Here is a 24,458-nt window from a genome sequence, read left to right on the forward strand (position 1 = left end):
GTCATCAATTTAGTGACGCATATGATATTGTCCTTATTATATAATTTTTGATATAAAGACTTTAAAGAATTGTATCAAGTTGCCAAACACCTCGTCATCAATTTAGTGACGCATATGATATTGTCCCTATCATATAATTAATATACAGACTCTAATGAATTGTGTCAAGTTGCCAAACACCTCGTCATCAATTTAGTGACGCATATGATATTGTCCCTATCATATAATTTTTGATATAAAGACTTTAAAGAATTGTATCAAGTTGCCAAACACCTCGTCATCAATTTAGTGACGCATATGATATTGTCCCTTTCATATAATTAATATAAAGACTTTAATGGATTGTGTCAAGTTGCCAAACACCTCGTCATCAACTACTATATTATGGTTGCGCCGACCTCTCATATTGTATTCTCTTATGTGTTCATAGGATTTTGACAATTATACGAGTAAATTAAATAATATACATATGAAAATGATTAATTATTATATGTATAAGGGAAAAAATGATGAAATATTCCCATATTATCTTAGTATTATAGAGGAAAGACCGTTGCCGACCTCTGATATTGTTCAAACTTATGTATTTATATGATTTTGGCAATTATATGAGTAAATTAAAAAATATACATATGAAAATGGTTAATTATTATATGTATATGGGAAAAAATGCTAAGATATTCCCATATTCTCTTAGTATTATAGAGAAAAGCCATTTAAGTGAGAGGGTATAGTAGTGTAAACGACCGGAATTACGACAGAGGGTTCAAAAACTACTATAGGTAGGCAGTGGTTGCCGACCTCTCATATTGTTCAAAACTTATGTATTCATATGATTTTGGCAATTGTATGAGTAAATTAAATAATATACATATGAAAATGATTAATTATTATATGTATAAGGGAAAAAATGCTGAAATATTCCCACATTCTCTTAGTATTATAGAGAAAATCCATTATAGTGAGAGGGTATAGTAGTGTAAACGACCGGAATTACGACAGAGGGTTCAAAAACTACTATAGGTAGGCAGTGGTTGCCGACCTCTCATATTGTTCAAAACTTATGTATTCATATGAATTTGGCAATTATATGAGTAAATTAAATAATATACATATGAAAATGATTAATTATTATATGTATAGGGAAAAAATGCTGAATATTCCCACATTCTCTTAGTATTATAGAGAAAATCCATTATAGTGAGAGGGTATAGTAGTGTAAACGACCGGAATTACGACAGAGGGTTCAAAAACTACTATAGGTAGGCAGTGGTTGCCGACCTCTCATATTGTTCAAAACTTATGTATTCATATGATTTTGGCAATTATATGATTAAATTAAATAATATACATATGAAAATGGTTAATTATTATATGTATATGGGAAAAAATGCAGAGATATTCCCATATTCTCTTAGTATTATAGAGAAAAGCCATTTAAGTGAGAGGGTATAGTAGTGTAAACGACCGGAATTACGACAGAGGGTTCAAAAACTACTATAGGTAGGCAGTGGTTGCCGACCTCTCATATTGTTCAAAACTTATGTATTCATATGATTTTGGCAATTGTATGAGTAAATTAAATAATATACATACGAAAATGATTAATTATTATATGTATATGGGAAAAAATGCAGAGATATTCCCATATTCTCTTAGTATTATAGAGAAAACCATTTAGTGAGAGGGTATAGTAGTGTAAACACCGGAATTACGACAGAGGGTTCAAAAACTACTATAGGTAGGCAGTGGTTGCCGACCTCTCATATTGTTCAAAACTTATGTATTCATATGATTTTGGCAATTGTATGATAAATTAAATAATATACATATGAAAATGATTAATTATTATATGTATAGGGAAAAAATGCTGAATATTCCCACATTCTCTTAGTATTATAGAGAAAACCATTAAGTGAGAGGGTATAGTAGTGTAAACGACCGGAATTACGACAGAGGGTTCAAAAACTACTATAGGTAGGCAGTGGTTGCCGACCTCTCATATTGTTCAAAACTTATGTATTCATATGATTTTGGCAATTATATGAGTAAATTAAATAATATACATATGAAAATGGTTAATTATTATATGTATAAGGGAAAAAATGCTGAAATATTCCCAATTCTCTTAGTATTATAGAGAAAAGCCATTTAAGTGAGAGGGTATAGTAGTGTAAACGACCGGAATTACGACAGAGGGTTCAAAAACTACTATAGGTAGGCAGTGGTTGCCGACCTCTCATATTGTTCAAAACTTATGTATTCATATGATTTTGGCAATTGTATGAGTAAATTAAATAATATACATATGAAAATGATTAATTATTATATGTATAAGGGAAAAAATGCTGAAATATTCCCACATTCTCTTAGTATTATAGAGAAAATCCATTATAGTGAGAGGGTATAGTAGTGTAAACGACCGGAATTACGACAGAGGGTTCAAAAACTACTATAGGTAGGCAGTGGTTGCCGACCTCTCATATTGTTCAAAACTTATGTATTCATATGATTTTGGCAATTATATGATTAAATTAAATAATATACATATGAAAATGGTTAATTATTATATGTATATGGGAAAAAATGCTGAGATATTCCCATATTCTCTTAGTATTATAGAGAAAAGCCATTATAGTGAGAGGGTATAGTAGTGTAAACGACCGGAATTACGACAGAGGGTTCAAAAACTACTATAGGTAGGCAGTGGTTGCCGACCTCTCATATTGTTCAAAACTTATGTATTCATATGAATTTGGCAATTATATGAGTAAATTAAATAATAAACATATAAAAATTAATATTTATTATATGTATAAAAAAAAAAATAATCATATTATATATGAATAATGGAAAAAAAATGAAATGTTCCTATAATCTCTTAATATATAAGAGAATAGACCGTATGTTGGGTGGCAAACGGAATTGAAAATACCCGCTTTGAGGACAGCGGGTTCAAAAACTACTATAGGTAGGCAGTGGTTGCCGACCTCCCGCATTATTCGAAATATTTATTTCGGATTATGTTTATATTGGTTACATAAAATAAAGTATATTATTATCCGTACAAATTTGTTTCTCAGTTCTATAGAACACGGGACTTGGCTCCGCGGATAATAGGAATATACGCTTTTTAGATAATATCGTTGAAACAAAAGTCAAGTTTCTATTATATATAGAATAACAAATCGTTTCCATATATTATCGTTAATTTTTGGAGGCAGGCAAATATTAATTTATTACCTGCCGTATAGTTGGATTATTATATCGTTACGGTATAATACAAATATGGATTCTTATGAAAGAAATATAAAATTATATATTAAATGTGGAAATATTATCATATGCGCTTGGTTTTATGTTATATATTACCAGAGAGATATATGAAAAGAGATAAATTTTAAATTTATCTTCAAAATGCAAATGATTTAACTTAATATTTATATTGGTTAAACAAAAATTGTACATGTGTGGATACAATAATTATGTATGTTGGAAATAAAATGATATTTTATAATGAAATATGTATATATAAAAAGATAAAATTATAGAAACATATATATTACAATAATTATATGAAATTCTTGTTATATTGGTAAAACAAGTATAAATTAAAAATGAAAATATGGATTACGAATGCTATATAAAAATGGCCGTAATCGAATAGATTTTTTACTTATATTTATATATTTAAAATTTTACCCAAAGGCGAAATATTGAATTTTATTCAATATAATAAAAATCATGGAATTATATAAAGTGAAAAATCTATATATCTATTATATTGCTTATTTCGATTCAAAAAATATGAATGGAATATGAAGGAAAAACATTATTCTGGTTGATCCTGCCAGTAGTTATATGCTTGTCTCAAAGATTAAGCCATGCATGTCTAAGTACACACGAATTAAAAGTGAAACCGCAAAAGGCTCATTATATCAGTTATGGTTCCTTAGATCGTTAACAGTTACTTGGATAACTGTGGTAATTCTAGAGCTAATACATGCAATTAAAACATGAACCTTATGGGACATGTGCTTTTATTAGGCTAAAACCAAGCGATCGCAAGATCGTTATATTGGTTGAACTCTAGATAACATGCAGATCGTATGGTCTTGTACCGACGACAGATCTTTCAAATGTCTGCCCTATCAACTTTTGATGGTAGTATCTAGGACTACCATGGTTGCAACGGGTAACGGGGAATCAGGGTTCGATTCCGGAGAGGGAGCCTGAGAAACGGCTACCACATCTAAGGAAGGCAGCAGGCGCGTAAATTACCCACTCCCAGCTCGGGGAGGTAGTGACGAAAAATAACAATACAGGACTCATATCCGAGGCCCTGTAATTGGAATGAGTACACTTTAAATCCTTTAACAAGGACCAATTGGAGGGCAAGTCTGGTGCCAGCAGCCGCGGTAATTCCAGCTCCAATAGCGTATATTAAAGTTGTTGCGGTTAAAACGTTCGTAGTTGAACTTGTGCTTCATACGGGTAGTACAACTTACAATTGTGGTTAGTACTATACCTTTATGTATGTAAGCGTATTACCGGTGGAGTTCTTATATGTGATTAAATACTTGTATTTTTTCATATGTTCCTCCTATTTAAAAACCTGCACTAGTGCTCTTAAACGAGTGTTATTGTGGGCCGGTACTATTACTTTGAACAAATTAGAGTGCTTAAAGCAGGCTTCAAATGCCTGAATATTCTGTGCATGGGATAATGAAATAAGACCTCTGTTCTGCTTTCATTGGTTTTCAGATCAAGAGGTAATGATTAATAGAAGCAGTTTGGGGGCATTAGTATTACGACGCGAGAGGTGAAATTCTTGGACCGTCGTAAGACTAACTTAAGCGAAAGCATTTGCCAAAGATGTTTTCATTAATCAAGAACGAAAGTTAGAGGTTCGAAGGCGATCAGATACCGCCCTAGTTCTAACCATAAACGATGCCAGCTAGCAATTGGGTGTAGCTACTTTTATGGCTCTCTCAGTCGCTTCCCGGGAAACCAAAGCTTTTGGGCTCCGGGGGAAGTATGGTTGCAAAGCTGAAACTTAAAGGAATTGACGGAAGGGCACCACCAGGAGTGGAGCCTGCGGCTTAATTTGACTCAACACGGGAAAACTTACCAGGTCCGAACATAAGTGTGTAAGACAGATTGATAGCTCTTTCTCGAATCTATGGGTGGTGGTGCATGGCCGTTCTTAGTTCGTGGAGTGATTTGTCTGGTTAATTCCGATAACGAACGAGACTCAAATATATTAAATAGATATCTTCAGGATTATGGTGCTGAAGCTTATGTTAGCCTTCATTCATGGTGGCAGTAAAATGTTTATTGTGTTTGAATGTGTTTATGTAAGTGGAGCCGTACCTGTTGGTTTGTCCCATTATAAGGACACTAGCTTCTTAAATGGACAAATTGCGTCTAGCAATAATGAGATTGAGCAATAACAGGTCTGTGATGCCCTTAGATGTCCTGGGCTGCACGCGCGCTACAATGAAAGTATCAACGTGTATTTCCTAGACCGAGAGGTCCGGGTAAACCGCTGAACCACTTTCATGCTTGGGATTGTGAACTGAAACTGTTCACATGAACTTGGAATTCCCAGTAAGTGTGAGTCATTAACTCGCATTGATTACGTCCCTGCCCTTTGTACACACCGCCCGTCGCTACTACCGATTGAATTATTTAGTGAGGTCTCCGGACGTGATCACTGTGACGCCTTGCGTGTTACGGTTGTTTCGCAAAAGTTGACCGAACTTGATTATTTAGAGGAAGTAAAAGTCGTAACAAGGTTTCCGTAGGTGAACCTGCGGAAGGATCATTATTGTATAATATCCTTATCGTTAATAAATATTTGTTATAATACAAATAAATACAATTTACCAAAATAAAAATATTACAAAATGATTCCACGGAATCAAAAGTTAAAGTCAAAATAAAATGAAGATGGCTTTTATTTTATATGTGGGGCTTGGCAACCTCATAAAAAGACTTTAACATTATTAATGTTGCTGTGCGTATTTGTGGCAGTACTTACTACAACAACGGCGTTTCCTATAAAAACAAATTCTCGAAAATGGAAATCGAAGAAACTAAACTAAATTCGAAAGTAGAAGTCGAATTAAAATAAAAATAATTTTGAATGTGTGGTAATCAAAATAAGTGTGTGTGTATATGGACCATAATATACACGCGTTGCGAATATGTATTGTTCATCTATGTTATGAGCATACGTTGGCTAATGCAACAACCTAAAATATACAATGTTTGTACCTGTCATCCATCAGGTTAATGTTTTATATAAATTTTGCAGTATGTGTCACCCAAAATAGCAAACCATAACCAGATTATTATGATACATAATGCTTATATGAAACTAAGACATTTCGCAACATTTATTTTAGGTATAAAAATAAATTTATTGAAGGAATTGATATATGCCAGTAAAATGGTGTATTTTTAATTTCTTTCAATAAAAACAATATTGACATTATATAAAATTGAATTATAAAACTCTAAGCGGTGGATCACTCGGCTCATGGGTCGATGAAGAACGCAGCAAACTGTGCGTCATCGTGTGAACTGCAGGACACATGAACATCGACATTTTGAACGCATATCGCAGTCCATGCTGTTATGTACTTTAATTAATTTTATAGTGCTGCTTGGACTACATATGGTTGAGGGTTGTAAGACTATGCTAATTAAGTTGTTTATAAATTTTTTATAAGCATATGGTATATTATTGGATTAAATAATGATTTTATTCATAATATTAAAAAAGAAATGAAAAACATTATCTCACATTTGAATGTGAAAAACGAAGAGAAATATTTTCTTTTTCAATCAAATAATACTGAGAAATGTCTAGCATAAAAAATTGAAATATTTTTCATCTAGAATTGTCTCTTATTAATGATTCGGAAAAAGAAAAATCTTGGTTTTGTTATTATTCTTCGTTGGTTCGTTAAATGGATAAAAATGACTTTGCTTACAAGAACTATTGGAACTATTTATAACGAATTTAATTGATTGTTTTATCATTTATATATAAAGAATTTATGGCAAAATATAGTTATATATACAACCTCAACTCATATGGGACTACCCCCTGAATTTAAGCATATTAATTAGGGGAGGAAAAGAAACTAACAAGGATTTTCTTAGTAGCGGCGAGCGAAAAGAAAACAGTTCAGCACTAAGTCACTTTGTCTATATGGCAAATGTGAGATGCAGTGTATGGAGCGTCAATATTCTAGTATGAGAAATTAATGATTTAAGTCCTTCTTAAATGAGGCCATTTACCCATAGAGGGTGCCAGGCCCGTATAACGTTAATGATTGCTAGATGATGTTTCCAAAGAGTCGTGTTGCTTGATAGTGCAGCACTAAGTGGGTGGTAAACTCCATCTAAAACTAAATATAACCATGAGACCGATAGTAAACAAGTACCGTGAGGGAAAGTTGAAAAGAACTCTGAATAGAGAGTTAAACAGTACGTGAAACTGCTTAGAGGTTAAGCCCGATGAACCTGAATATCCGTTATGGAAAATTCATCATTAAAATTGTAATATTTAAATAATATTATTAAGAATAATGTGCATTTTTTCCATATAAGGACATTGTAATCTATTAGCATATCCCAAATTTATCATAAAATATAACTTATAGTTTATTCCAATTAAATTGCTTGCATTTTAACACAGAATAAATGTTATTAATTTGATAAAGTGCTGATAGATTTATATTATTACAGAGCGTTAATTTTTCGGAATTATATAATGGCATAATTATCATTGATTTTTGTGTTTATTATATGCTCTTGTATGATTAACAATGCGAAAGATTCAGGATACCTTCGGGACCCGTCTTGAAACACGGACCAAGGAGTCTAACATATGTGCAAGTTATTGGGATGTAAACCTAATAGCGTAATTAACTTGACTAATAATGGGATTAGTTTTTTAGCTATTTATAGCTAATTAACACAATCCCGGGGCGTTTCTATATAGTTATGTATAATGTATATTTATATTATTTATGCCTCTAACTGGAACGTACCTTGAGCATATATGCTGTGACCCGAAAGATGGTGAACTATACTTGATCAGGTTGAAGTCAGGGGAAACCCTGATGGAAGACCGAAACAGTTCTGACGTGCAAATCGATTGTCAGAATTGAGTATAGGGGCGAAAGACCAATCGAACCATCTAGTAGCTGGTTCCTTCCGAAGTTTCCCTCAGGATAGCTGGTGCATTTTAATATTATATAAAATAATCTTATCTGGTAAAGCGAATGATTAGAGGCCTTAGGGTCGAAACGATCTTAACCTATTCTCAAACTTTAAATGGGTAAGAACCTTAACTTTCTTGATATGAAGTTCAAGGTTATGATATAATGTGCCCAGTGGGCCACTTTTGGTAAGCAGAACTGGCGCTGTGGGATGAACCAAACGTAATGTTACGGTGCCCAAATTAACAACTCATGCAGATACCATGAAAGGCGTTGGTTGCTTAAAACAGCAGGACGGTGATCATGGAAGTCGAAATCCGCTAAGGAGTGTGTAACAACTCACCTGCCGAAGCAACTAGCCCTTAAAATGGATGGCGCTTAAGTTGTATACCTATACATTACCGCTAAAGTAGATGATTTATATTACTTGTGATATAAATTTTGAAACTTTAGTGAGTAGGAAGGTACAATGGTATGCGTAGAAGTGTTTGGCGTAAGCCTGCATGGAGCTGCCATTGGTACAGATCTTGGTGGTAGTAGCAAATAATCGAATGAGACCTTGGAGGACTGAAGTGGAGAAGGGTTTCGTGTGAACAGTGGTTGATCACGAGTTAGTCGGTCCTAAGTTCAAGGCGAAAGCCGAAAATTTTCAAGTAAAACAAAAATGCCTAACTATATAAACAAAGCGAATATAATACACTTGAATAATTTTGAACGAAAGGGAATACGGTTCCAATTCCGTAACCTGTTGAGTATCCGTTTGTTATTAAATATGGGCCTCGTGCTCATCCTGGCAACAGGAACGACCATAAAGAAGCCGTCGAGAGATATCGGAAGAGTTTTCTTTTCTGTTTTATAGCCGTACTACCATGGAAGTCTTTCGCAGAATTACGACAGAGGGTTCAAAAACTACTATAGGTAGGCAGTGGTTGCCGACCTCTCATATTGTTCAAAACTTATGTATTCATATGAATTTGGCAATTATATGAGTAAATTAAATAATATACATATGAAAATGATTAATTATTATATGTATAAGGGAAAAAATGCTGAAATATTCCCACATTCTCTTAGTATTATAGAGAAAATCCATTATAGTGAGAGGGTATAGTAGTGTAAACGACCGGAATTACGACAGAGGGTTCAAAAACTACTATAGGTAGGCAGTGGTTGCCGACCTCTCATATTGTTCAAAACTTATGTATTCATATGAATTTGGCAATTATATGAGTAAATTAAATAATAAACATATAAAAATTAATATTTATTATATGTATAAAAAAAAAAATAATCATATTATATATGAATAATGGAAAAAAAATGAAATGTTCCTATAATCTCTTAATATATAAGAGAATAGACCGTATGTTGGGTGGCAAACGGAATTGAAAATACCCGCTTTGAGGACAGCGGGTTCAAAAACTACTATAGGTAGGCAGTGGTTGCCGACCTCCCGCATTATTCGAAATATTTATTTCGGATTATGTTTATATTGGTTACATAAAATAAAGTATATTATTATCCGTACAAATTTGTTTCTCAGTTCTATAGAACACGGGACTTGGCTCCGCGGATAATAGGAATATACGCTTTTTAGATAATATCGTTGAAACAAAAGTCAAGTTTCTATTATATATAGAATAACAAATCGTTTCCATATATTATCGTTAATTTTTGGAGGCAGGCAAATATTAATTTATTACCTGCCGTATAGTTGGATTATTATATCGTTACGGTATAATACAAATATGGATTCTTATGAAAGAAATATAAAATTATATATTAAATGTGGAAATATTATCATATGCGCTTGGTTTTATGTTATATATTACCAGAGAGATATATGAAAAGAGATAAATTTTAAATTTATCTTCAAAATGCAAATGATTTAACTTAATATTTATATTGGTTAAACAAAAATTGTACATGTGTGGATACAATAATTATGTATGTTGGAAATAAAATGATATTTTATAATGAAATATGTATATATAAAAAGATAAAATTATAGAAACATATATATTACAATAATTATATGAAATTCTTGTTATATTGGTAAAACAAGTATAAATTAAAAATGAAAATATGGATTACGAATGCTATATAAAAATGGCCGTAATCGAATAGATTTTTTACTTATATTTATATATTTAAAATTTTACCCAAAGGCGAAATATTGAATTTTATTCAATATAATAAAAATCATGGAATTATATAAAGTGAAAAATCTATATATCTATTATATTGCTTATTTCGATTCAAAAAATATGAATGGAATATGAAGGAAAAACATTATTCTGGTTGATCCTGCCAGTAGTTATATGCTTGTCTCAAAGATTAAGCCATGCATGTCTAAGTACACACGAATTAAAAGTGAAACCGCAAAAGGCTCATTATATCAGTTATGGTTCCTTAGATCGTTAACAGTTACTTGGATAACTGTGGTAATTCTAGAGCTAATACATGCAATTAAAACATGAACCTTATGGGACATGTGCTTTTATTAGGCTAAAACCAAGCGATCGCAAGATCGTTATATTGGTTGAACTCTAGATAACATGCAGATCGTATGGTCTTGTACCGACGACAGATCTTTCAAATGTCTGCCCTATCAACTTTTGATGGTAGTATCTAGGACTACCATGGTTGCAACGGGTAACGGGGAATCAGGGTTCGATTCCGGAGAGGGAGCCTGAGAAACGGCTACCACATCTAAGGAAGGCAGCAGGCGCGTAAATTACCCACTCCCAGCTCGGGGAGGTAGTGACGAAAAATAACAATACAGGACTCATATCCGAGGCCCTGTAATTGGAATGAGTACACTTTAAATCCTTTAACAAGGACCAATTGGAGGGCAAGTCTGGTGCCAGCAGCCGCGGTAATTCCAGCTCCAATAGCGTATATTAAAGTTGTTGCGGTTAAAACGTTCGTAGTTGAACTTGTGCTTCATACGGGTAGTACAACTTACAATTGTGGTTAGTACTATACCTTTATGTATGTAAGCGTATTACCGGTGGAGTTCTTATATGTGATTAAATACTTGTATTTTTTCATATGTTCCTCCTATTTAAAAACCTGCACTAGTGCTCTTAAACGAGTGTTATTGTGGGCCGGTACTATTACTTTGAACAAATTAGAGTGCTTAAAGCAGGCTTCAAATGCCTGAATATTCTGTGCATGGGATAATGAAATAAGACCTCTGTTCTGCTTTCATTGGTTTTCAGATCAAGAGGTAATGATTAATAGAAGCAGTTTGGGGGCATTAGTATTACGACGCGAGAGGTGAAATTCTTGGACCGTCGTAAGACTAACTTAAGCGAAAGCATTTGCCAAAGATGTTTTCATTAATCAAGAACGAAAGTTAGAGGTTCGAAGGCGATCAGATACCGCCCTAGTTCTAACCATAAACGATGCCAGCTAGCAATTGGGTGTAGCTACTTTTATGGCTCTCTCAGTCGCTTCCCGGGAAACCAAAGCTTTTGGGCTCCGGGGGAAGTATGGTTGCAAAGCTGAAACTTAAAGGAATTGACGGAAGGGCACCACCAGGAGTGGAGCCTGCGGCTTAATTTGACTCAACACGGGAAAACTTACCAGGTCCGAACATAAGTGTGTAAGACAGATTGATAGCTCTTTCTCGAATCTATGGGTGGTGGTGCATGGCCGTTCTTAGTTCGTGGAGTGATTTGTCTGGTTAATTCCGATAACGAACGAGACTCAAATATATTAAATAGATATCTTCAGGATTATGGTGCTGAAGCTTATGTTAGCCTTCATTCATGGTGGCAGTAAAATGTTTATTGTGTTTGAATGTGTTTATGTAAGTGGAGCCGTACCTGTTGGTTTGTCCCATTATAAGGACACTAGCTTCTTAAATGGACAAATTGCGTCTAGCAATAATGAGATTGAGCAATAACAGGTCTGTGATGCCCTTAGATGTCCTGGGCTGCACGCGCGCTACAATGAAAGTATCAACGTGTATTTCCTAGACCGAGAGGTCCGGGTAAACCGCTGAACCACTTTCATGCTTGGGATTGTGAACTGAAACTGTTCACATGAACTTGGAATTCCCAGTAAGTGTGAGTCATTAACTCGCATTGATTACGTCCCTGCCCTTTGTACACACCGCCCGTCGCTACTACCGATTGAATTATTTAGTGAGGTCTCCGGACGTGATCACTGTGACGCCTTGCGTGTTACGGTTGTTTCGCAAAAGTTGACCGAACTTGATTATTTAGAGGAAGTAAAAGTCGTAACAAGGTTTCCGTAGGTGAACCTGCGGAAGGATCATTATTGTATAATATCCTTATCGTTAATAAATATTTGTTATAATACAAATAAATACAATTTACCAAAATAAAAATATTACAAAATGATTCCACGGAATCAAAAGTTAAAGTCAAAATAAAATGAAGATGGCTTTTATTTTATATGTGGGGCTTGGCAACCTCATAAAAAGACTTTAACATTATTAATGTTGCTGTGCGTATTTGTGGCAGTACTTACTACAACAACGGCGTTTCCTATAAAAACAAATTCTCGAAAATGGAAATCGAAGAAACTAAACTAAATTCGAAAGTAGAAGTCGAATTAAAATAAAAATAATTTTGAATGTGTGGTAATCAAATAAGTGTGTGTGTATATGGACCATAATATACACGCGTTGCGAATATGTATTGTTCATCTATGTTATGAGCATACGTTGGCTAATGCAACAACCTAAAATATACAATGTTTGTACCTGTCATCCATCAGGTTAATGTTTTATATAAATTTTGCAGTATGTGTCACCCAAAATAGCAAACCATAACCAGATTATTATGATACATAATGCTTATATGAAACTAAGACATTTCGCAACATTTATTTTAGGTATAAAAATAAATTTATTGAAGGAATTGATATATGCCAGTAAAATGGTGTATTTTTAATTTCTTTCAATAAAAACAATATTGACATTATATAAAATTGAATTATAAAACTCTAAGCGGTGGATCACTCGGCTCATGGGTCGATGAAGAACGCAGCAAACTGTGCGTCATCGTGTGAACTGCAGGACACATGAACATCGACATTTTGAACGCATATCGCAGTCCATGCTGTTATGTACTTTAATTAATTTTATAGTGCTGCTTGGACTACATATGGTTGAGGGTTGTAAGACTATGCTAATTAAGTTGTTTATAAATTTTTTATAAGCATATGGTATATTATTGGATTAAATAATGATTTTATTCATAATATTAAAAAAGAAATGAAAAACATTATCTCACATTTGAATGTGAAAAACGAAGAGAAATATTTTCTTTTTCAATCAAATAATACTGAGAAATGTCTAGCATAAAAAATTGAAATATTTTTCATCTAGAATTGTCTCTTATTAATGATTCGGAAAAAGAAAAATCTTGGTTTTGTTATTATTCTTCGTTGGTTCGTTAAATGGATAAAAATGACTTTGCTTACAAGAACTATTGGAACTATTTATAACGAATTTAATTGATTGTTTTATCATTTATATATAAAGAATTTATGGCAAAATATAGTTATATATACAACCTCAACTCATATGGGACTACCCCCTGAATTTAAGCATATTAATTAGGGGAGGAAAAGAAACTAACAAGGATTTTCTTAGTAGCGGCGAGCGAAAAGAAAACAGTTCAGCACTAAGTCACTTTGTCTATATGGCAAATGTGAGATGCAGTGTATGGAGCGTCAATATTCTAGTATGAGAAATTAATGATTTAAGTCCTTCTTAAATGAGGCCATTTACCCATAGAGGGTGCCAGGCCCGTATAACGTTAATGATTGCTAGATGATGTTTCCAAAGAGTCGTGTTGCTTGATAGTGCAGCACTAAGTGGGTGGTAAACTCCATCTAAAACTAAATATAACCATGAGACCGATAGTAAACAAGTACCGTGAGGGAAAGTTGAAAAGAACTCTGAATAGAGAGTTAAACAGTACGTGAAACTGCTTAGAGGTTAAGCCCGAAAATTCATCATTAAAATTGTAATATTTAAATAATATTATTAAGAATAATGTGCATTTTTTCCATATAAGGACATTGTAATCTATTAGCATATCCCAAATTTATCATAAAATATAACTTATAGTTTATTCCAATTAAATTGCTTGCATTTTAACACAGAATAAATGTTATTAATTGATAAAGTGCTGATAGATTTATATTATTACAGAGCGTTAATTTTTCGGAATTATATAATGGCATAATTATCATTGATTTTTGTGTTTATTATATGCTCTTGTATGATTAACAATGCGAAAGATTCAGGATACCTTCGGGACCCGTCTTGAAACACGGACCAAGGAGTCTAACATATGTGCAAGTTATTGGGATGTAAACCTAATAGCGTAATTAACTTGACTAATAATGGGATTAGTTTTTTAGCTATTTATAGCTAATTAACACAATCCCGGGGCGTTCTATATAGTTATGTATAATGTATATTTATATTATTTATGCCTCTAACTGGAACGTACCTTGAGCATATATGCTGTGACCGAAAGATGGTGAACTATACTTGATCAGGTTGAAGTCAGGGGAAACCCTGATGGAAGACCGAAACAGTTCTGACGTGCAAATCGATTGTCAGAATTGAGTATAGGGGCGAAAGACCAATCGAACCATCTAGTAGCTGGTTCCTTCCGAAGTTTCCCTCAGGATAGCTGGTGCATTTTAATATTATATAAAATAATCTTATCTGGTAAAGCGAATGATTAGAGGCCTTAGGGTCGAAACGATCTTAACCTATTCTCAAACTTTAAATGGGTAAGAACCTTAACTTTCTTGATATGAAGTTCAAGGTTATGATATAATGTGCCCAGTGGGCCACTTTTGGTAAGCAGAACTGGCGCTGTGGGATGAACCAAACGTAATGTTACGGTGCCCAAATTAACAACTCATGCAGATACCATGAAAGGCGTTGGTTGCTTAAAACAGCAGGACGGTGATCATGGAAGTCGAAATCCGCTAAGGAGTGTGTAACAACTCACCTGCCGAAGCAACTAGCCCTTAAAATGGATGGCGCTTAAGTTGTATACCTATACATTACCGCTAAAGTAGATGATTTATATTACTTGTGATATAAATTTTGAAACTTTAGTGAGTAGGAAGGTACAATGGTATGCGTAGAAGTGTTTGGCGTAAGCCTGCATGGAGCTGCCATTGGTACAGATCTTGGTGGTAGTAGCAAATAATCGAATGAGACCTTGGAGGACTGAAGTGGAGAAGGTTTCGTGTGAACAGTGGTTGATCACGAGTTAGTCGGTCCTAAGTTCAAGGCGAAAGCCGAAAATTTTCAAGTAAAACAAAAATGCCTAACTATATAAACAAAGCGAATATAATACACTTGAATAATTTTGAACGAAAGGGAATACGGTTCCAATTCCGTAACCTGTTGAGTATCCGTTTGTTATTAAATATGGGCCTCGTGCTCATCCTGGCAACAGGAACGACCATAAAGAAGCCGTCGAGAGATATCGGAAGAGTTTTCTTTTCTGTTTTATAGCCGTACTACCATGGAAGTCTTTCGCAGAGAGATATGGTAGATGGGCTAGAAGAGCATGACATATACTGTTGTGTCGATATTTTCTCCTCGGACCTTGAAAATTTATGGTGGGGACACGCAAACTTCTCACAGGCCGTACCAATATCCGCAGCTGGTCTCCAAGGTGAAGAGTCTCTAGTCGATAGAATAATGTAGGTAAGGGAAGTCGGCAAATTAGATCCGTAACTTCGGGATAAGGATTGGCTCTGAAGATTGAGATAGTCGGGCTTGATTGGGAAACAATAACATGGTTTATGTGCTCGTTCTGGGTAAATAGAGTTTCTAGCATTTATGTTAGTTACTTGTTCCCCGGATAGTTTAGTTACGTAGCCAATTGTGGAACTTTCTTGCTAAAATTTTTAAGAATACTATTTGGGTTAAACCAATTAGTTCTTATCAATTATAACGATTATCAATTAACAATCAATTCAGAACTGGCACGGACTTGGGGAATCCGACTGTCTAATTAAAACAAAGCATTGTGATGGCCCTAGCGGGTGTTGACACAATGTGATTTCTGCCCAGTGCTCTGAATGTCAAAGTGAAGAAATTCAAGTAAGCGCGGGTCAACGGCGGGAGTAACTATGACTCTCTTAAGGTAGCCAAATGCCTCGTCATCTAATTAGTGACGCGCATGAATGGATTAACGACGGACGTGTTTTCGTTGCGCTCGTGTACAGATTGCGAAGAACTTGGTTTTCCGTGTTTGGAAAGTAATAAAATCGGTGAATTAGTGCTCCGCGAAAGTCGTGTGCTAATTTTCGTGTGTTATAAACAAGCGGTTTGGAAGTAATTAACAATTAATTGTTGGGAATTTTCCACTTAGCACGTGCTGAAGGCGAACTTACGAGTAAGTTTTTCGAGTAAGCTTTTGATCAGCTGTCACAAAGCTTATTGGTGGGAGTCACTGCTAAGGTTTGTGTCTAGGGAGAGTTTTAGTGCTACCAGACTCTACCGATAGGTGGAGCTCGAGTTCCAGAGCAACTACCTTTTGTCAGCGAGTAAACGAGCATACGGTTGCTGGCGTCGACGGTAGGTGGAGCCACCATCGTATTTATGCCGATGGAGAGCGACAGCAGCGCGAGTGCCTTGAGCGGAAGTAGTGCCTCGATGAAGTCCAGACGAGGCAGGCGCAGAAGCCATCTGGCATCTAAGAGCTCGGCGCCAACGCAGGCGAAATTGGTTGCCCTGGCATCGAATGGAGTGCCAGAACCCGTTGGGGTACTGGAGGAGCCGTTTTCGTCGCTGGAGGACGCCCGGGCGGCTACGGAGAACGCTGCCATTGATGCTGCCCCCCCCACGCTGCTGCCACCGCTGCTGATCCTACTGCTGCCCCTGCTGCCGACCACACTGCTGCCTCCGCCGTTTTCACTGCTGCTAAAATTGTTGCCACCACTGCCACTGCCGCCACCGCTGCCGCCCGTGCTGGGCAAGCAGCCATGATGGCAGAGCTGTCGGCCACACAGCGCATGGTGAGAAGCAGCTTCCGCAGACTAGGAGAAGTGGACACGGAAGAGCTCTCATATGCTATCAGCCGCTACGATGAGCTGGTGTTGGCGCTAATGCTCCGGTGCGGAGAGCTGGAGACGCGGCTTGCTATGCCGCCACCGCCGCGCCGTCGTTGAATCTGTTGAAAAATACGGCCGCCAATGCTCCCCAGATGCAGCAGGTTGCACCCATCGCTGCCCGCGGACTACCAAGGTCCGCGAGACGTGGTCAGCGGTGGTGAAGTGCGACGACCCTGCGCTATCGGGAAAGACATAGCGGAAAAGGTGCGAACGATGGTTGCACCCTCTCTCGGAGTCAGAGTACACGAGGTCCGTGAGCTCCGTCGAGGTGGTGGTGCGATCATTCGCACTCCTTCGGTGGGAGAGCTGCAGAAGGTGGTCGCTTCAAAAAGATTCGCCGAGGTTGGCCTAAATGTGGCACGGAATGCGGCCGAGAAGCCGAAGGTCGTCGTATATGACGTCGACACAGCTATCGGCCCTGAGGAGTTTATGAAGGAGCTCCACGAAAACAACTTCGACAGCGAAATGAATCTGGCCCAGTTTAAGAAGTCAGTGCACCTGGTGACCAAGGCGTGGTCGGTAGCTGACGGCGCCACAGTAAATGTGACGCTGGAGGTTGACGACCGGGCGATGGCGAAGCTTGATGTAGGTCGTGTCTACATCAAGTGGTTCTCATTCCGATGCCGGTCACAGGTCCGCACATACGCCTGCCACAGATGTGTGGGTTTCGACCACAAGGTCAGCGAATGCCGGCAGAAGGATAGTGTCTGTCGCCAGTGCGGGCAACAAGGCCACACTGCGGCAAAGTGCCAAAACCCGGTGGACTGCCGGAACTGCCGCACAGAGGGCAACCCTCGGGGCATTACATGCTCTCGAGCGTTTGCCCGATATACGGGGCGTTGCTGGCGAGGGTGCAAGCTAGACACTAATGTTTAGCTTCATCCAAGCGAACTGTGGCGAGGCCGAGCTGCGACCATCGAGCTCGGAGTCCGACTCAGGAGATCGGAGTCTATGTTCGCGCTGGTGCAGGAGCCGTATCTCGCGGGGACGGAATGGATGTGCTGCCTGAAGGAATGAGAATTTTCATCGATCGGCGAGGGAAGGCAGCCATCCTAGTGGATCACCAGGAAGCCATCTGTATGCCAGTGGAGACCCTCACCACAGATTATGGCGTATGTCTGGTCGTGAAAGGGAGTTTTGGCTCAATCTTCCTTTGCGCCGCATACTGCCAGTATGATGCACCTCTGGAACCGTACATCCGGTACATGGATGCGGTCCTGCTGCAGGCCAGCAGAACCCCCGCAATCCTGGGCCTCGACGCGAATGCAGTGTCCCCCATGTGGCTTAGCAAACTCTCTCGTCATGCCGAGGGGCAAGCTAACTACAGACGGGTGAGCTGCTGTCAGAGTGGATGCTGGAGGCAAGAGTCGCCGCCCTAAACCAGTCAACAGAGGTGTACACGTTCGATAATTACAGAGCTACAAGCGATATCGACGTGACAATCGTCAATGAGGCAGCATCTATGTGGGCCACATATGAGTGGAGAGTGGACGAGTGGGAATTGAGTGACCACAACATCATTACTGTTGTGGCCGAACCAACTACCGCGCGCGCAGTTGAGAGCATAGCTCCTGTGCCGTCCTGGAACTTCTCCAATGCACGTTGGCGATTGTTCAAGGAGGAAATGGTGAGTAGAGCAGCCGAACTTCCGGAAAACTTCTCAGAGTCGCCGTTGGACAGCAAGTTTCGACCCTGCGCAGTATAGTACATAATGTATGTGATATTGCGCTGGGAAGAAAGTCCATCCGATTGCCCAGCAGGAGAGCACGTTGGTGGACTGCCGACCTCTGTGATGCAAGGCGCGAAGTCCGGAGACTTCGTCGCCTACTTCAAAATGGAAGGCGTCATGATGATGATGCCGCAATAGAGCGTGTATTGGTCGACCTGAGGCGGGCCTCAGCCAACTACAAGAAGCTCATTTGGAGGGCGAAAATGGATGAGTGGAAACGCTTCGTGGGAGATCATGCCGACGACCCATGGGGCGCGTCTATAAGATTTGCCGAGGCCGCAGGAAGTGCACGGAGATTGGGTGCCTCCGCGTGAATGGCGAGATGATCACCGATTGGGGTGACTGTGCACGAGTGCTCCTCCGCAATTTCTTCCCAGTTGCGGAGTCCGAAGCACCGACTGCCATCGCGGAGGAAGTCCACCGGCCCTCGAAGTATTCGAGGTTGATGCATGTGTTGCCCGGTTGAAGAGCAGGCGCTCTCCCGGCTTGGACGGCATTAATGGCACTATCTGCAAGGCAGTCTGGCGCGCCATACCCGAGCACCTTGCATCGTTGTTTTCCCGATGCATCCGATTAGGATACTTTCCCGCTGAGTGGAAGTGCCCACGAGTTGTCTCGCTGCTCAAAGGCCAGATAAGGACAAATGTGAGCCCTCCTCATATAGAGGAATATGCTTGCTACCAGTCTTTGGTAAGGTGCTCGAGGCCATCATGGTGAATCGTGTGAGAGAAGTTCTTCCGGAAGGCTGCAGATGGCAATTTGGATTTCGCCAAGGACGATGTGTGGAGGATGCTTGGAGGCACGTGAAGAGCAGTGTTTGTGCCAGCCCGGCGCAATACGTGCTCGGCACATTCGTGGACTTCAAAGGAGCATTCGACAACGTCGAATGGAGTGCTGCACTCCGCCGACTAGCCGACTTGGGATGCGGGAGATGGGCTTGTGGCAGAGCTTTTTCTCCGGCCGAAGAGCAGTGATCCGAAGCAGTTCCGGTACTGTGGATGTACCGGTAACTAGAGGCTGCCCGCAGGGTCAATCAGTGGCCCATTTATCTGGACATACTGATGGATGTACTGCTTCAGCGTCTCCAGCCGTATTGCAGCTGAGTGCATACGCGGATGACTTGCTGCTTCTCGTCGAGGGAAATTCCCGAGCTGAGCTAGAGGAAAAAGGTGCAGAGCTGATGTCCATCGTAGAAGCGTGGGGAGCGGAAGTTGGCGTTACCGTCTCGACCAGCAAGACGGTAATAATGCTGCTGAAAGGTGCCTTGAGACGTGCGCCTACGGTGAGGTTTGCTGGAGCGAACCTTCCGTATGTGCGTAGCTGTCGGTACCTTGGCATCACGGTCAGTGAAGGAATGAAATTCCTCACGCACATAGCTTCGCTTCGCCAGCGGATGACCGGAGTCGTTGGAGCATTGGCGCGTGTGCTTCGAGCCGACTGGGCTTCAGTCCTCGAGCCAGGCGGACCATATATGACGGACTCATGGCACCTTGTGTGCTGTTTGGTGCCCCGTATGGTATGACACCGCCGAACAGGTAGCCGCCCGGAGACGACTAGCCTCCTGCCAGAGGCTAATCCTGCTTGGATGCCTTTCGGTATGCCGAACAGTGTCCACAGTGGCACTGCAGGTACTTGGCGGAGCTCCCCCGCTTGACTTGGCTGCTAAGTTTTTAGCGGTCAAGTACAAGCTGAAGCGTGGATACCCGCTGGAGGAGAACGACTGGCTATACGGCGAGGACACTACGTGTCTAAGCTGGAAGCAGAGGAAGACTCGCCTAGAGGAGTGCTTGCTGCAGAATTGGCAAAACAGATGGGATGACGACAGCGAACCAGGACGGGTGACGCACAAGTTCATCCCATACGTCACTCTCGCCTATCGAGATCCAAGCTTTGGATTCTCGATGAGGACGTCTTTCCTGCTGACAGGTCACGGGTCGTTTAACGCATTTTTGCAAGGGAGAGCCCTCAGCGATACCACTGCTTGCGCTTGTGGTGATCCATATGAGGACTGGATGCACATATTGTGCGCTTGTCCTCTATATGCAGATTTGCGAAACCTCGATGGACTTGGAGTGCAGCGCCTTGGCGAAAACTGGACCTTCAATAGAATCCTGGAAGATCAGCAGAGGATTCAACGGCTGGCAGCGTTTGCGGACGAGGTGTTCCGTAGGAGGAGGGGTATTTAGCCCAAAACTTCGCCGTGTGGTTAGCGGGCGAGAATACTTCCACAGCCCGCTATTGCTTGTCGTAAGAGGCGACTAATATAGCGACTGGTTCCTCTAACCATGCTTGTCGGAGCAAAAGGAGGAGGCCACCGAGCCTCTCTTTCGGTACCACGGGTTGTGCTGCTCCAAGACAGCACATTGAGGTAGGCCCCTGGTGGGAGTATCGTGGTGGCTGTGGTTGATACCCATATCGCGGGTAGAGCCTTCGTGTTCGACGTTTGAGTTACGGTGCTAGTTGCGCAAAACTCGGTGCTGTGACCCAGAGATCAGTAGAGATTTTAGGTAGATCTCGCTCCTCAGCAAGGGGGAGTGCTTGCCCGGCAAGCAAGTACTCGAATTGCTACCGGGGTGGTCGCTATGTACATAGCTATAGCTTCCAGTCCGGGACGTTTGTCTGGCGTATCCAGACTCATGCACCATGTTGATACATGCACCACTTGTGGGTGTTCAGGGTGTCGTGGTTGTAATCCCTTCAGTGTGGAACACGCCACGTAAAACAAGTTCGGAGAGTCCGAAAGTCACTGTCCCTATCTACTATCTAGCGAAACCACAGCCAAGGGAACGGGCTTGGAATAATTAGCGGGGAAAGAAGACCCTTTTGAGCTTGACTCTAATCTGGCAGTGTAAGGAGACATAAGAGGTGTAGAATAAGTGGGAGATATTAGACCTCGGTTTGGTATCGTCAATGAAATACCACTACTCTTATTGTTTCCTTACTTACTTGATTAAATGGAACGTGTATCATTTCCTAGCCATTATACGGATATATTTATTATATCTTATGGTATTGGGTTTTGATGCAAGCTTCTTGATCAAAGTATCACGAGTTTGTTATATAATCGCAAACAAATTCTTTAATAAAACGATGCATTTATGTATTTTTGATTTGAAAATTTGGTATAACTCCAATTACTCAGGTATGATCCAATTCAAGGACATTGCCAGGTAGGGAGTTTGACTGGGGCGGTACATCTCTCAAATAATAACGGAGGTGTCCCAAGGCCAGCTCAGTGCGGACAGAAACCACACATAGAGCAAAAGGGCAAATGCTGACTTGATCTCGGTGTTCAGTACACACAGGGACAGCAAAAGCTCGGCCTATCGATCCTTTTGGTTTAAAGAGTTTTTAACAAGAGGTGTCAGAAAAGTTACCATAGGGATAACTGGCTTGTGGCGGCCAAGCGTTCATAGCGACGTCGCTTTTTGATCCTTCGATGTCGGCTCTTCCTATCATTGTGAAGCAAAATTCACCAAGCGTTGGATTGTTCACCCATGCAAGGGAACGTGAGCTGGGTTTAGACCGTCGTGAGACAGGTTAGTTTTACCCTACTAATGACAAAACGTTGTTGCGACAGCATTCCTGCGTAGTACGAGAGGAACCGCAGGTACGGACCAATGGCACAATACTTGTTCGAGCGAACAGTGGTATGACGCTACGTCCGTTGGATTATGCCTGAACGCCTCTAAGGTCGTATCCGTGCTGGACTGCAATGATAAATAAGGGGCAATTTGCATTGTATGGCTTCTAAACCATTTAAAGTTTATAATTTATTTTATAAACGACAATGGATGTGATGCCAATGTAATTTGTAACATAGTAAATTAGGAGGATCTTCGATCACCTGATGCCGCGCTAGTTACATATAAAAGCATTATTTAATACAATGACAAAGCCTAGAATCAATTGTAAACGACTTTTGTAACAGGCAAGGTGTTGTAAGTGGTTGAGCAGCTGCCATACTGCGATCCACTGAAGCTTATCCTTTGCTTGATGATTCGATAAATAAATGATTTTTTCCTGTAGCCAAACACCTCGTCATCAATTTAGTGACGCATATGATATTGTCCCTATCATATAATTAATATAAAGACTTTAATGGATTGTGTCAAGTTGCCAAACACCTCGTCATCAATTTAGTGACGCATATGATATTGTCCCTATCATATAATTAATATAAAGACTTTAATGAATTGTGTCAAGTTGCCAAACACCTCGTCATCAATTTAGTGACGCATATGATATTGTCCCTATCATATAATTTTTGATATAAAGACTTTAAAGAATTGTATCAAGTTGCCAAACACCTCGTCATCAATTTAGTGACGCATATGATATTGTCCCTATCATATAATTAATATACAGACTTTAATGAATTGTGTCAAGTTGCCAAACACCTCGTCATCAATTTAGTGACGCATATGATATTGTCCTTATCATATAATTTTTGATATAAAGACTTTAAAGAATTGAATCAAGTTGCCAAACACCTCGTCATCAATTTAGTGACGCATATGATATTGTCCCTATCATATAATTAATATAAAGACTTTAATGGATTGTGTCAAGTTGCCAAACACCTCGTCATCAATTTAGTGACGCATATGATATTGTCCCTATCATATAATTAATATAAAGACTTTAATGAATTGTGTCAAGTTGCCAAACACCTCGTCATCAATTTAGTGACGCATATGATATTGTCCTTATCATATAATTTTTGATATAAAGACTTTAAAGAATTGTATCAAGTTGCCAAACACCTCGTCATCAATTTAGTGACGCATATGATATTGTCCCTATCATATAATTAATATAAAGACTTTAATGGATTGTGTCAAGTTGCCAAACACCTCGTCATCAATTTAGTGACGCATATGATATTGTCCTTATCATATAATTTTGATATAAAGACTTTAAAGAATTGTATCAAGTTGCCAAACACCTCGTCATCAATTTAGTGACGCATATGATATTGTCCCTATCATATAATTAATATACAGACTTTAATGAATTGTGTCAAGTTGCCAAACACCTCGTCATCAATTTAGTGACGCATATGATATTGTCCCTATCATATAATTTTTGATATATAGACTTTAAAGAATTGTATCAAGTTGCCAAACACCTCGTCATCAATTTAGTGACGCATATGATATTGTCCCTATCATATAATTAATATAAAGACTTTAATGGATTGTGTCAAGTTGCCAAACACCTCGTCATCAATTTAGTGACGCATATGATATTGTCCTTATTATATAATTTTTGATATAAAGACTTTAAAGAATTGTATCAAGTTGCCAAACACCTCGTCATCAATTTAGTGACGCATATGATATTGTCCCTATCAT

At 39.0% G+C, this 24,458-nt stretch overlaps 4 non-coding genes and 1 pseudogene across 4 annotated transcripts; all 5 read left to right on the top strand.

Annotated features, from left to right (window-relative positions):
* Positions 1–3,834: 3,834 nt before the first annotated feature.
* Positions 3,835–5,830, top strand: LOC116803091. The gene has a single exon (XR_004363375.1). It is a non-coding gene; the product is annotated as a small subunit ribosomal RNA (ribosomal RNA).
* A 687-nt stretch (positions 5,831–6,517) lies between these two features.
* On the top strand, positions 6,518–6,696 carry LOC116803098. The gene has a single exon (XR_004363380.1). It is a non-coding gene; the product is annotated as a 5.8S ribosomal RNA (ribosomal RNA).
* Positions 6,697–10,531: 3,835 nt separating this feature from the next.
* Positions 10,532–12,527, top strand: LOC116803092. Its single transcript, XR_004363376.1, has one exon. It is a non-coding gene; the product is annotated as a small subunit ribosomal RNA (ribosomal RNA).
* Positions 12,528–13,213: 686 nt separating this feature from the next.
* Positions 13,214–13,392, top strand: LOC116803099. The gene has a single exon (XR_004363381.1). It is a non-coding gene; the product is annotated as a 5.8S ribosomal RNA (ribosomal RNA).
* Positions 13,393–13,786: 394 nt separating this feature from the next.
* Positions 13,787–23,106, top strand: LOC116803096 (annotated as a pseudogene).
* The last annotated feature ends 1,352 nt before the right edge of the window (positions 23,107–24,458 follow it).

The sequence above is a fragment of the Drosophila sechellia genome, unplaced genomic scaffold, assembly GCF_004382195.2.
Source record: "Drosophila sechellia strain sech25 unplaced genomic scaffold, ASM438219v1 U_286, whole genome shotgun sequence".
NCBI classification, from domain to species: Eukaryota; Metazoa; Arthropoda; class Insecta; order Diptera; family Drosophilidae; genus Drosophila; species Drosophila sechellia.